This window comes from Lathyrus oleraceus, chromosome 4 (genome assembly GCF_024323335.1).
Source record: "Lathyrus oleraceus cultivar Zhongwan6 chromosome 4, CAAS_Psat_ZW6_1.0, whole genome shotgun sequence".
NCBI classification, from domain to species: Eukaryota; Viridiplantae; Streptophyta; class Magnoliopsida; order Fabales; family Fabaceae; genus Lathyrus; species Lathyrus oleraceus.
The window spans coordinates 376192952-376207539 of record NC_066582.1 but is presented as its reverse complement, the minus strand read 5'-3'; the positions used below and the strand labels follow the sequence as shown (position 1 = coordinate 376207539).

The window sequence follows — 14588 nt, the reverse complement described above, 5'->3', positions numbered from 1 at the left end:
CTACGATGAATTCGGGAATATCGTGCTGCAAACAATCTCCCTCCTATAGAACTTCCTGATTTCAAAAACCTTTTTCCTTCGATAACCGAGATGGCAGAACCAGCTCGTGCTCTTAGAGATTACGCCGCTCCATCGCAAGATGAGCCGCATTCAAGTATTGCTCCGCCCGCAATCGAAGCAAACAACTTCGAACTTAAACCTTCGCTGTTGCTGGCTGTGCAACAGAACCAATTCTCTGGAAATCCTACTGAGGATCCAAACCTTCATTTATCCGTATTTGTCCAATACGCTGATACTGTTAAAGCTAATGGTGTCACTTCGGAGGCAATTCGACTTCGTCTTTTTCCTTTCTCATTAAGAGATAGCGCTAGAAGATGGCTTCAGTCTCTCCCTTCAAACTCTGTCACCACATGGAACGAGTTGAAGAAAGTTTTTCTTGCCCGATACTTTCCGCCAAGCAAAACAGCTATGTTAAGAGCCCAGATAAACAGATTTAAACAGAAAGACAACGAGTCTCTTTTCGAAGCATGGGAAAGATACAAAGACATGATGAGACTTTGCCCACACCATGGTTTGGAAGATTGGTTAGTAATTCACACATTTTATAATGGTCTCTTGTACAACACAAGGTTAACAATAGACGCCGCTGCAGGTGGTGCACTAATGAACAAACCTTATGCTGATGCTTACCAGCTTATCGAAAGCATGGCCCAAAACCACTATCAGTGGGGAGCCGAACGAACAATGGTGGAAAAACCTCAAACGAAAACCGGCATGTACGAGATAAGTAACCTTGATCACGTTAATGTAAAAGTGGATGCTTTGGTCCAGAAAATTGAAAGTTTAAATGTATCACCTCCAGCCGCCGTGGTTGCTATAACTCAGAATTGCGAGGTCTGTGGAATCCAAGGTCACACTCCTACGGATTGTCAACTCTTGACAGGAATCCAAGCAGAGCAAGTAAACTATGCTCAAGGAAGCCCCTACTCGAATACCTATAACTCAAATTGGAAGAACCATCCAAACTTTTCATATAAGAGTAATAATGCTTTGTACGCACCTGGACAGTCTCAAAATCAAGCCCCAGCTATACCTCCGGGATATCAGAAACCGAACCCATCCATGCCTAACAATAACGCCCCTAGGAAATCCAACTTGGAAATCATGATGGAAAACTTTATAGCTTCCCAACAACAAACCAATAAAGATTTCTTAAACCAGAATGTACACACTGGCGAACAACTTAAACAACTAGCAAGCAAAGTAGATGCCCTGGCTACCCATAACAAAATGCTGGAAACACAAATATCACAAGTAGCCCAACAACAAGCACCTACTGCTTCCCCAACTGGTACATTCCCTGGACAGCCCCAACCTAACCCGAGAAGCCACGCTCATGCAATTATATTAAGAAGTGGAACGGAAGTGGAAGGACCGTCTGATCCAAGGATAGAAAACCAAAACCCTAAGAAATCAACTGAGGAAAGTGAACCTAAGGAAAAGGAAGAGAGTAATAAGGAAACCCTAGAAAAGAAGGAACCTTATGTACCTCCACCACCTTACAAACCACCTATGCCTTACCCTCAAAGGCTTGTTAAAACCAAAGATGCGGGCCAATTTAGAAAATTTGTTGATCTCCTTAAACAATTAAACGTTACAATTCCGTTCACCGAAGCTATTACGCAGATGCCCTCCTATGCTAAATTCTTAAAAGAAATTCTTTCTAATAAGAGGAAACTTGAAGATAGCAAAACCGTTACACTCCCTGCCGAATGTAGCGCTATAATCCAAAACATGCCTCCTAAACTCAAGGATCCGGGTAGTTTCTCTATACCCTGTCACATATGAAAATTTGTCATCGACAAAGCCTTATGTGATTTAGGAGCCGGAATTAGCGTTATGCCTTTATCCATATGTAAGAAACTGGAAATGGGAGAATTAAGACCAACCAAAATGTCTGTGCAACTAGCAGATCGTTCCATCAAATATCCTGTAGGAATTCTTGAAAACGTTCCCGTACGCATAGGTCAATTCTACATTCCAACTGATTTTACAATTATGGACATTAGAGAAGATGATATTACACCCATTATACTGGGAAGACCGTTTTTAGCAACTGCCGGTGCAATCATAGACGTAAAACGAGGACGACTCACCTTCGAAGTAGGTGAAGAGAAAATTGAGTTCATTCTTTCCAAATTCTTGAAAGCACCTGCAATAGAAGATACATGTTACTTCATGGATATCATCGATGAATGCATAAAAGAAGCAGAGTTAGGAGAAGACAAATCATCAGACTATCTTTTAAAAGACAAATCTAACCAATGTTTAGCAATAACACCGGACCCCACGCAATGTCTAAACAAACCAACCCTTGACCTGAAAACACTTCCCAAAAATCTGAGATATGAATTCCTAGATTTAGAACTTGAACGACCTGTGATAGTTAATGCAGACCTAGGAAGACTCGAAACAGAAAAACTCCTACATATCTTAAGAAAGTATCCAACCGCACTAGGTTACCACATCACCGATCTTAAAGGAATAAGTCCTTCTATTTGTATGCACCGCATCATGTTAGAAGAAGACTGTAAAACCTCTAGGGAACACCAGAGGAGACTAAATCCGATCCTGAGTGAGGTAGTAAAGAAGGAAATAACCAAGTTATTAGAAGCAGGTATTACATATCCTATATCTGATAGCAAATGGGTTAGTCCTGTACACGTAGTACCAAAGAAAGGAGGCATAACCGTTATTGAAAATGAAAAAGGGGAAACTATAACTAAACGAATCGAATCGGGATGGAGAATGTGCATTGACTATAGGAAACTAAACAAAGCAACCCGAAAAGATCATTTCCCTTTACCATTCATTGACCAGATGTTAGAACGATTAGCAAAACATTCGCATTTCTGTTATCTAGACGGTTATTCAGGCTTCTTTCAAATACCAATTCACCCTGATGACCAAGAAAAGACAACGTTCACGTGCCCTTTTGGTACCTTCGCTTATAGACGAATGCCGTTTGGCCTGTGTAATGCTCCTGCAACCTTTCAAAGGTGCATGATGGCAATTTTCGCCGACTTTCTCGAAAACATCATGGAAGTATTTATGGATGACTTTTCCGTATACGGACAAAGTTTTGAAGAATGCCTTGAAAACCTAGAAAGAGTTCTTGAGCGATGTGTAAAAGTAAACTTAGTACTTAACTGGGAGAAGTGCCATTTTATGGTACAAGAAGGAATTGTTTTAGGACACATCATCTCGAACAGAGGAATTGAAGTAGACAAAGCCAAAATAGAGGTAATCGAAAACCTTCAACCCCCGAAAACTGTGAGAGAAGTACGAAGCTTCTTAGGACACGCCGGTTTTTACCGACGATTCATCAAAGACTTCTCTAAGATAACTAAACCTTTAACCGGACTATTGATGAAAGATGTTGATTTCATATTCGACGATAACTGTTTAAAAGCATTTCAAGCGCTTAAGCAAGCATTGATCTCCGCACCCATAATGCAGACACCCGACTGGAATGAACCATTCGAAATAATGTGTGATGCCAGCGATTATGCTGTAGGTGCTGTTTTAGGACAACGAAAGGATAAAAAGCTTCACGTTATATATTACGCAAGTAGAACCCTAGATGAAGCGCAAATGAATTACGCCACTACCGAGAAAGAACTCCTAGCAGTTGTATTTGCGCTAGATAAATTTCGTTCTTACTTGGTCGGAGCCAAAATAATAGTTTACACTGATCACGCTGCTATCAAGTACCTTTAACAAAAAAAGATGCTAAACCTAGACTCCTAAGATGGATCTTGTTGCTACAAGAGTTCGATTTAGAAATCAAAGACAAGAAAGGAACTGAAAACGTAGTAGCAGACCACCTCTCTAGACTTGAGAACCTTGAACCGGAAAGAACCTCAATTAACGATGATTTCTCGTACGATAAACTTATAGCTACTTTGGAAGAGAACAACTCCGACACGCAAGCAGAAACCACCTTAGCTATATCTGTCACACCATGGTACGCTGATCTCGTCAATTATTTAGCTGCCGGAATAGTTCCGCCCACTTTATCTTACCAGCAGAAGAAACGATTCTTCTACGATATAAAACACTATTACTGGGATGATCCTTTACTTTTCAAAAGGGGCCCAGATGGTATTTTCCGTCGATGTATACCCGAAGAAGAGGTGGAAAATATAATCCAACACTGCCACTCCGCTCCTTATGGTGGACACACAAGTACATCCAAGACCTGCTCTAAAATCCTACAAGCCGGCTTTTATTGGCCAACTATATGGAAGGACGTACATGCGGCTATTAAGGAATGTGACAGATGTCAACGCACAGGAAATATATCTAGACGTGACGAGATGCCACAAAAAGGTATTTTGGAAGTGGAGATCTTCGACGTGTGGGGAATAGACTTCATGGGACCTTTTCCACCCTCTTTCGGTAACAAATACATACTCGTGGCAGTTGACTACGTATCAAAATGGATCGAAGCTATAGCTTCTCCAACAAATGACACCCGAGTAGTAACTAGACTCTTTAAGAATATAATATTTCCGAGATTTGGCATCCCAAGAATAGTAGTCAGTGATGGTGGATCGCACTTTATATCCAAGGTACTCGAAAAGTTATTGTTTAAATATGGCGTGAGACATAGGATAGCGACACCTTACCACCCTCAGACCAGTGGACAAGTGGAAGTATCTAACAGAGAAATCAAGCAAATACTAGAAAAAACAGTCGCCACTTCAAGGAAAGATTGGTCATTGAAATTACCAGAAGCTTTGTGGGCATACCGAACTGCTTAACAAACCCCCATAGGGACGACCCCATTTAAGCTCATATATGGAAAATCCTGCCACCTCCCGGTAGAATTAGAACATAAAGCCTATTGGGCTATTAGAAATCTGAATCTAAACTATAAAGCCGTCGGTGAAAAGAGAATCCTTGACATAAACGAATTAGAGGAACTCAGAAGAGACGCCTATGAAAATGCCAGAATCTACAAAGAAAGAACAAAACAATGGCATGACAAGCGTATATCAAGGAAAATCTTCAAGCAAGGCGACACAGTCCTTTTATTTAACTCTAGACTAAAGTTATTCCCGGGAAAACTACGATCCAGATGGTCAGGTCCTTTTCATATCACTAACATCTTTCCCAGTGGAGCGATAGAAATTAAAGGCAAATCCACAGAACCGTTCACCGTAAACGGGCAACGTCTAAAACACTATCACTATGCGGAAACCAATGGAGATTCGCAAATCCTACACTTAGACGAAATGCCTCCAGCATTAATAGATTATATTTAACAGTTTCTTTGTCGAGCTTGCGACATTTAAACAAAGCGCTTAGTGGGAGACAACCCACAATTATTTTATTATTTCCTTATATTATTATTATTATCTTCCTATTTCTTCCTTAATTATTCTTTTAATTTCTGTTTAGTATTCATTCCTAATTCATTTTAATTTAATAATAACTTTTTTTTCTTCTTTCGGCATTTGGCCAAATCCTGACTAAAACTCATGTTTTCTTTTCTCTAGCTAACACTAACCAGATGGGACATATTGATCGTATGGGTATCAAATTCAGAGGAATGGCTCAGAAACAAAAGTTTGAAGAACTAGCCACTAGAGAGATGCTACCTAGTTTATATGCTGATGATTGGGCTATGACTGCCCTTGGACTGAGACAAAGTGTCCTGTATTTGCTGAATCAGATAGGATGGGAGACATCCCCTATCCTAAGACATTTCACCACCTACCGGAGACTCACACTAGAATTCCTTAGCTCATTAATCTATCTACCCAGCCATGGAAAAGGAATTAGCAGAGGTTTTATCCAGTTCAGAATGTTCAACATGGAGTACCAATTTAATATTAGAGACTTTACCAACCTTTTGGGTTTTCCTACCTCCTTTGACACATTCACAGTAAGCCAGGAAGAACTTTTTGAATATAGATAACTTGAACACTTTTGGGGTAAGTTGACTGGAAATGACGAGCCCGAGGAACATGAGTTTCTCTCTGGAAACATACACAACCCGGCCTTTCGCTATTTCCATAAGATCCTGACCCACACTTTATTTGGGAAGAAGCCAAATAGTACTTCAGTTTCACGTGATGAACTCTTCATCATATTTTGTGCTTCCCAGAATCGTCCAGTAAACGGTGCCACTTTTATGTTAGCTAATTTGGACCACCTTATCCAAGATGAGCGAGCACCAATCCGAATAGGCGGTTTGATAACTATGATAGGTAATGCTATTGGATTACGTCAGCCTATGCTTGACCTAAGCCCTTTTTGTGGCATTACTACTATGAGTATACCCTTCCTCTTCAACACTATGTTTATAGCAAACCTAGGGTCTGACGTGTTTGAGCTTATTATTGATAACCAAGTTCTTTGCCTATTCACCATGCTCGATCCTAGGACTAGTGTTCATAACCGCAGTAACTGGCTCTACAACCTGAACGAAACCCCCTCTCCGGCTAGACCCACTGAATCCATCCAGGACTATGAGATTTGTGATGACTATGAGACTTATGATGACCAGATCCCTCATGCTGAATCTGACCCTCAGACACCATCTGGCTATTATGATATTGACCCTCCTCCTCAGCCTGTTCAGACCGAAGAATCAGCAGTATCCGACCTCCGGCATCATATGCCCGGAACTGATTACAACACCGCCATTGAAGCTTTGATGTCAGAACAAGGCGCCCTCAGAGAAGAATTTACTGACATGAGACACGAAGTTCTAGGGTACATGAGCAGTATGACAGATCAGTTTCACGAGTTGCTACATCGTGTTAACTCTTTTGCTCCTCCGGCCAGAGATCGTGCAGATGGATAGTATTCATTTGTTTTTCTTAGTTATTTAGTTTTAAGCTAGATTATTCATTAATGTTATTTGAATTCATGTTCGCATTTGTTTCCTTTTCGCATTTCTTTTGTTCTTCTTTCCAATATTACATTATGATCATTTTATTGAAGCTATTTATTTAATTTTATTATGCAATAGCTATTATGTTCTCTACTGTTGCTACCTATGACTTATTATTATACAAAGTAAAATAAGCATGCAGGAGAAATTAAATTGCAGAATAAATCAATCAGTAGCAAACAAACAAAAAAATAACAATATATAATAACTTACCTGAAGGACGCTAGCTGAACATTAGCCAAACAGACAGTGTGACGAGCGTCACACATTCTGTCACGGACGTCACACTAGGAACCTGTGACGCCCGTCATGCACCTGTAACGAGCGTAACGCCCTTCAGACTAGGTGAACGTTAAGGAGCCGTTAGAGACGAACGTTACACCCCTTCAACTTTTTACCTTCCCCATTTATTCACATTTACCCACATTTATTCACTTTTCAACCACCTCCTTTCCAACTTCCAAATTCTTTTCCTATAAATACCCACCAAACCTTCCTTCATTCACCACAAACCATTCTCTAATATCAAATACATTTCTTTTCTTTCCAAATCACTCCTTCAAAATTCATTCATCACAATGGCAGGAAATCAGAATTTCAGAAATATCATCTTCCGATCCGAAGATGAAAATTATCAAAGGGAGCAATTCGAGCGTTTCCAACAGCGAGGCGTCGTTTCCACCAGGTATCCCGATTTAACTTGTTTACAACAATTAGGATTACTCCAAGGTATCGAATGGATGCTCCGCCTAGCCGACTTAACCTTCCTTTGCACTCATAATCAACCCACCTACCCATCCCTAACCTTAGAATTCTTAAGTTCATACGACTACACCACTCCCGCCGGTGAAGACGAATTTTTAACCGGTACCGCAACCTTCCGTATGTTTAACACCGAGTACTCCTTAACCCAAAACCAATTGAGTACCATGTTACAATTTCCCATAGAAGGTCAGGTACACCCCAGAATCCCTCCAAACTCAAACTGGAACACAGTTGACGTTTTCGACCTTTTCAAGAAAATTTCCGGTATAGATGCCTACAACTGGGAAGAGCTCCTTCTTTCCCATATACATAACCCAACTATCCGGTACTTTATCCGCATCTTGCAAAACACAGTTTTTGGAAGACCAAACAACAGCAAGGTCAACTCAAAAGAGCTATTCTTCCTCCAATGCGTCTTCGAACCGGATACTAAGGTAAACGCCGCCTCCTTTCTATTGCATCATATCCGCACCTTATGTGCTAGAGGCCGGCAACCTTTTATAATTGGTGGATTAATCACCACCATAGCACTTGGCCTAAACCTAGGGGATAAACTCCAAACTTTAGAATCTCTACCTCCCCTATCTATGGATATCCGCTATTGTCGATCCAGCCGCCTGATTAAGAACAGAGTAGGCGGAGGATATTATCTTATGGTGAACAACCAGGCAGTCCCAAGCGTTGTTCTACCAAATATCGCCCTAACTGATGTCACAAACCCCGACCGCCACCTCTATGATCTAAACGCTCCCGAAGCCACCGAGCCTTCACAAACAAACCCGCACACAGACGAGTTTGAAGCAATGGAGCAAGGTGATCATCCTCCTACACAACATTCAGTCCCGCTCAACCCTTCCGGTAATGCAACTGGCCCATCCTCCCAACGTCGTCGACGAAGAAGGCCTGCAACCAACGACGACATCATGGATGCTATTGATGGTATGCAGGCACAGAATGTCGAGCTGATGCAAATGATGCGTCAAATGCAACAACAACAGGATGCTAGGAATGCCATAACCGACCAGCGGTTTACTGAGTTGTTCAGCAGGTTCGACAACTTAGACTTACGTCAGAGATCACCAGGTCCAAGAACCAGAGGCGGAAGGCAGCCTTAGTTTAGTTTCTTTTTCCTTTCCATATTGTATTTCATTTCCTTAAAACATTAGGGACAATGTTTAGTTTAAGTATGGGGGGAAACCATGTTCTTTCTATTTCCATTTCTTCAAGTATGTACCTTTCCTTTCATTGCCATTATTATTTATAAAAAAAAAAAAAAAAAAAAAGAAGAAAAATCTATTATCTTAAGTTAAGTCCCGAGTGTGAACAAAATTTCCATTATCTATTCCCTCAAACTTTCATGAGCCACAACAATAAAAATTCAACACCCAATAAGTATAAAGGTTGCTCATCTTATCGATCTTGAGTCGAATCAAGACAAAGACTACTACCGCCAAACACTCTAAACGAACCTCAACACGTTAGATCAGGATAAGTACCTATTATACCAATTCCTTGAACTTTTAGTTTTATAGTAACCCCAAGTAGTTTATACGAGAAGTCAGCACCATCTTAATAGCAAACTACGTGGAGAGCCGATGAATATAAGTGAATGATTCCCAAAGTAACATAAAATATATATATATATATATATATATATATATATATATATATATATATATATATATATATATATATATATCAGGAAATGCACTAATTAAGTTAGGTGATCCTTACCAGATCATTTAATCTAAAGGTTGCAGATCATACAAAAACACAATATGAAAGATCCATTATGAGTTGGTTCAGTAGGTATCTGGTATTGAACTTGGTAGGGCGAACTACGGTTCGATCCCCCGCAATTTGCAATGGGCTGAATAACGAAGTTATCCGACTTATGTACCAGAACTTCTAGCTAAAAGGGGATCATAATCACTAACCGGTTACTCCACTATGTGCGCGAAAAGATAAAGGGCTTAATGTGATTTCGCTAGAATGAAAACGGGTGAAATAAGAGTAAAGGAACCAGGATAGCTATCATAGTGTACTTGAACTGATTTGCATAAGGCAGGGTTATCTAGGTTGTGACGGTGGTTGTTGATGTCAAGATTAAACTCAAGTTGCTTCTAAACAAAATCCACTTGCAACCTATTACGAATTGATGTGTGTTTTGAAATTTCATCTGGCTAAAATTTTAAAACGAGTTCTATACTGAATTTTGCTTGAGGACAAGCAAAGATCTAAGTATGGGGGAGTTTGATAACACGAAATTATATCATATTTTAGGACTTAATTCAATTAAATTTTATTATTACTTATTTCAGTTCACTTCATTTTATTAGATATTACGCGGTATTTTCTTCCTATTTGTCTCAGGTGGCTTATTTTGAAGCACAAGTAAAAATGGAAGAAAAGGAGGTGCAAAAAGGAAAGAAAATGAACCAAATGTCAAAGCCCAGCCCAAAACACAAAACGCAGGTGCCATGCATGTGACGGACGTCACAGAGGGCGTGACGAGCGTCACGCCTTGCACACTCCTGTGACGGACGTCACACATGGTGTGACGAACGTCACACCATTCCCCTACATTTTTGGCGCAAGGAACGCCTCAAAGACGTTGAGGAGTGTTGAGCCCTATATCCACGCCATGCTTTTATGCACGTTGAAGACCTTTTTGGCAGCGGAAGCGGTTACTCAAGCATATATAAATAGCCACTTGCAAAACCAAAAAGGGGTTCCGAAGCTTTTCCACATTTTTTCCTTTGCCGTTTTCGCTTTTGCATATTTTCTTTTCCAGCAACATACGCATTATTGTTTCTTATTTATTTTTACGAGTTCTACACTATTTCCTTTGCAATTCCTATTTTCCTTTTTAGCATTTAGTTAATTCTTTTTCGCACAATAGTTTCTACACCGGAAACTATTGTGCACCTTTTTACCGGATCTAACCTTACGTTAGAATCTAGTTTTTATTTCCTTCGTTTTGTTTTGTTGTTTAATTGAAGTATCCAAGAACAAATCCTACCGGCTTGTGGTGGAGTGTTCAAGACTATTGTTTAACTCATTCAGGTTCTTTAATTATTATTTAATGCTTTGTTTTATTGTTTATTTATATTATCTGCCTGGGATGAGTCTGTTTATGCATGATAAGTATTTTAGTTTGTTTAGCATGTCTGGCTAATTCGCTTAGATATCGGTATGTAAAGTAAGCGGAATAAGGAATCAAAATTAAGTTTAGAATTAAAATCACTCTTTTTACGGTCTCAATTTACAGGTTTAATAACAAAGGTTTTTACGAAAGTAAAAGACATAAAGAAGTTAAAATCAATAGAGCGAGAGTTTGAGGTTTTAACTGGACAGTGTAAATTAGACATTAATTCTAGATCAGGGCGAGAGCAAGTTTTAGAGTTAATTAAATTCCGATCTTTTCCAAAAAGTATTTTTAAAGATTGAATGTGAGGACGAGAGTTAAGCATTCGAATTTAATTATATAACCTAAGTCAACAGAGCGAGAGTTTGAGATAAGGGTGTTTAAACGGTCAGTGTTTTCTTGAAAAGAGTTTCTATGGACTGTATTGCTTTCAAAAAAATGGTTTTTGACTTAATTATAAGTGACAGCTACATTAACATAAAATCATGGTTTATTCAACAGAGCGAGAGTTTGAGATAAAACTTTTAATCAATAAAGTCAACTGAAAAGATTTATTTTAAAACCAAGACCGACAAAGGATTGATTCCCTAATTACGACGAACTGCATACCGATATCTGCTTTATTAATATTTAATCTAGATCTTAGTTTAGTTTTTAGCTTTCCCCCAAACAATCAAACATTGTTCACCTTAGATAACCTTAGATAACGGTATATCGATTCATAAGTCCCTGTGGGATCGATATCTTTTAAAACTACGCGATAGAACTGTGCACTTGCAGTTTGTACCCCAAATTCGACTCATAAAGTCGCGGCCAATATTCGCTTGACCTTGGGTGCGTGTGTTCAATACCTGGTGCATGCATTCTCTGATTTTTGTTTAAATTCTCATTTGACCTGGCTGGCGTGGGTTCGAATCTGGCTTGGTGTATGTTGCTGATTTCATTTCAAATTCCATTTTCCTTTATTTCATATTATTCCATTTATTTCATTCCATTTTGAAAAATCACTAAAAATGGTAGAAATATTCAATTTGATCCAAGTTTTTTTTCACATGTTTTTTTAAATGTCTAGTTTTTTTTCATATGATTTTCATGATTTGTTGATTTCTGGATTTTTATTTGATATTTTTTTATTGAGCATTGTGTCATTTGGATATGTTGCATTCATTTGCTTGTGAAATCTCCATTGTTAATCCAATTGATTTGAAATTTGGTGTGCTTGATCCTCACATGTGACATGATTTTTGAGCTTTGCTTTGGGATTTTTATCATATGCCATCACTGTTTTGGACACATGAACATGTAGTGTGACAATTTGTGTCACATTTTGGATGTAGCACTTGTGCATTTTTATTTATCTATCATTTGAGCTCTTCTAGATCTAATTTTTTGCATATTACTTTTTCATAACATGTGGAATTCACATAAAAAATTTCAATGCCATTGCTTGTGTTTCTGTTTTGATTTGGATTTTCTAATTTGGATGTCCAACTTTGTGGACATTGTTTGCCTTCGTATGACATGAATTGTTTGAAGCATTTGCCTTATGAATTGGTTTTGGTCCTTTTGAGGACTCTTTCTTGTTTGATTGAATGTGCTTCATATGAAATATTGACTTCTGTTTTGGTCATTTGACTTGCTTTTGAACCTAGTCTTTGAACTAGTGGTTTGTACACATACTAATTGAGCTTTGTGTTTCAGGTTTGAGCATTTGGCACTAATAGTTGGTTTGGTCTCATTATTTGAGATGCAAGTTGCTTTGATTACTAACTCTAGTTGTCTTATAGGTCAATTGATGTGGTGAACTCACTTGAGTGCTTGCACTTATGACTTGCATTGTGTAGATATTGGATAGTTTCACTGTGTGTTTTCTGATTGGTTGTCTGAGATACTAACTGGTTGGCTTTTGTACAGGTACATTAGTTGCTAGCTAGCTTTTGCTTAAGCTTTGGAGTGTGGTTGATACCCACTGAGGTAGTTTAGCCCTCTTACTCCATGTAGTCTGGAAGTCCTGTCACTTTTTTGGCAGGCATTTGGCTGAAGTCCTCCTTAAGAGGCATTGTTTGTGTTTGTTTACATTTGTGCCAAAGACCTCTAAGTGAGGCATGTTACTTGATAAGTCCTCCTAAGTGAAGAGGCAATTGACAGATAGAAAGGACTAGTAGCCAGTCCCCTGTTATTCAGTGAGTCGTTCTTTATGCTCGCACTACGTGCTGATGCTCTAGAACAATGTACCCAAGATATTTGTATAGAGTCAGTCCAGCTTCATTTTGATGTATGGATCGCGCCATTTGGTTACCATTTTTTGCTCTGCAACTTTTTAACGTGGTCGGAGCTTGGCCGGAGAAGACGGTGGCGCTGGCCACCGTCTGGTCTCCAGATTTAATCTGGATCGTTCATTCATTTTCCCAGATGCAATCATGTGCGTTCATTGTTATGACTTTTCATTTGGCATGGTGTGATGCGTTTGACCCGCGTGCATGGTGAACACGCGCTTCCTAGCCGTGTGATGATCCACGTCAATTAATGAATCACCATCAGACGACTCACGCTTTTTCTATTTTTCATTTTTCTGATTTTTATTTCTTTTATTTTCTTTAATTCCATTTTATTTCAAAAAAATCATATCTCTTTCATTTTAAATCCAAAAAATATGGGACCAATTGCATTCTTCTCCATTTAAATTCTAGTTTCTAAAAATGATTTTTAACATTTTTTATTTTGTTATTTGATATTTTTTGTGAATTTTCTCTTTTCTGGTTATTTCTAATTCATTTTAATTAGTTGTTGATATTCAAAAAATACAAAAATATTTTCTCAACCTATTTGAATGATGATGGATCTATGAAAAATATTCTCATCAATTTTTTAATTGATTTGAGATTTATTTGAGATTTTAGTTCAATTAGGTTATTTTTATTAATTTTTAATTGATAAAAAATAGTTTCTGACTTTTAAAAATGCTAAAAAAATTTGTCAAACTTTGTTTGACCTTGTTGAACTTGGGATAAATCACTTGGACTTTTCAAAGTTGATTTGAAGTGATTTTGAAGTTTGACCTTTCTTTAATATTTTAATTCAAGTTTATTTTCAAATATTAAAAATGCCAAAAATATTTTGTTCATTTCTTGACTTCCAATCTTCATCTCACTTCTGTTTTTGATTGTTTGACCATGATCCTCAATGTCATTGGTCAACACTTGTTGATTGGTACATTCCATTTCATTTAATGCACTTTATTCTTTCCATTTCCATTATCCATCTCCTTCTTCTTCTTCTTCTTTTTCCTTTTGATCAATGAGTTAAAGGTTGATAAGTTAGCATTGATTAGGGAGGCTTAATCTTCCTTGATTCAAATCTAATTCATCTTGATCAATTGATCAAATGAATGGCTTTGCATTAAGGATAGGTTGCTTCCTAAATCATACAAAGCACTTAAACCAATACAAGATCATTTCCCATTTTCTTTTTGGCATGGCAAGTTGTTGGAACTTGGTTCACTAATCAAGACTTCTAACTTATGTTGTTGCCTACATTATTATTCACTGGCCTCAGATAGTTGTGACTTCTACATAAGTCCAATTACGATTGCTTAACATAGCGCTAAATTTTCTTTGTGGCACACTAACTACTAACATTAACCATTAACCATTAACATTTACTTTTTGCACTTTACATTTATGCAATTTATTATTCTTGTACATATTA

At 38.3% G+C, this 14588-nt stretch overlaps 1 pseudogene; it reads right to left on the bottom strand.

The window, feature by feature from the left end:
* Positions 1-475: 475 nt before the first annotated feature.
* LOC127077309 (uncharacterized) lies at positions 476-575 on the bottom strand (annotated as a pseudogene).
* Positions 576-14588: the final 14013 nt, after the last annotated feature.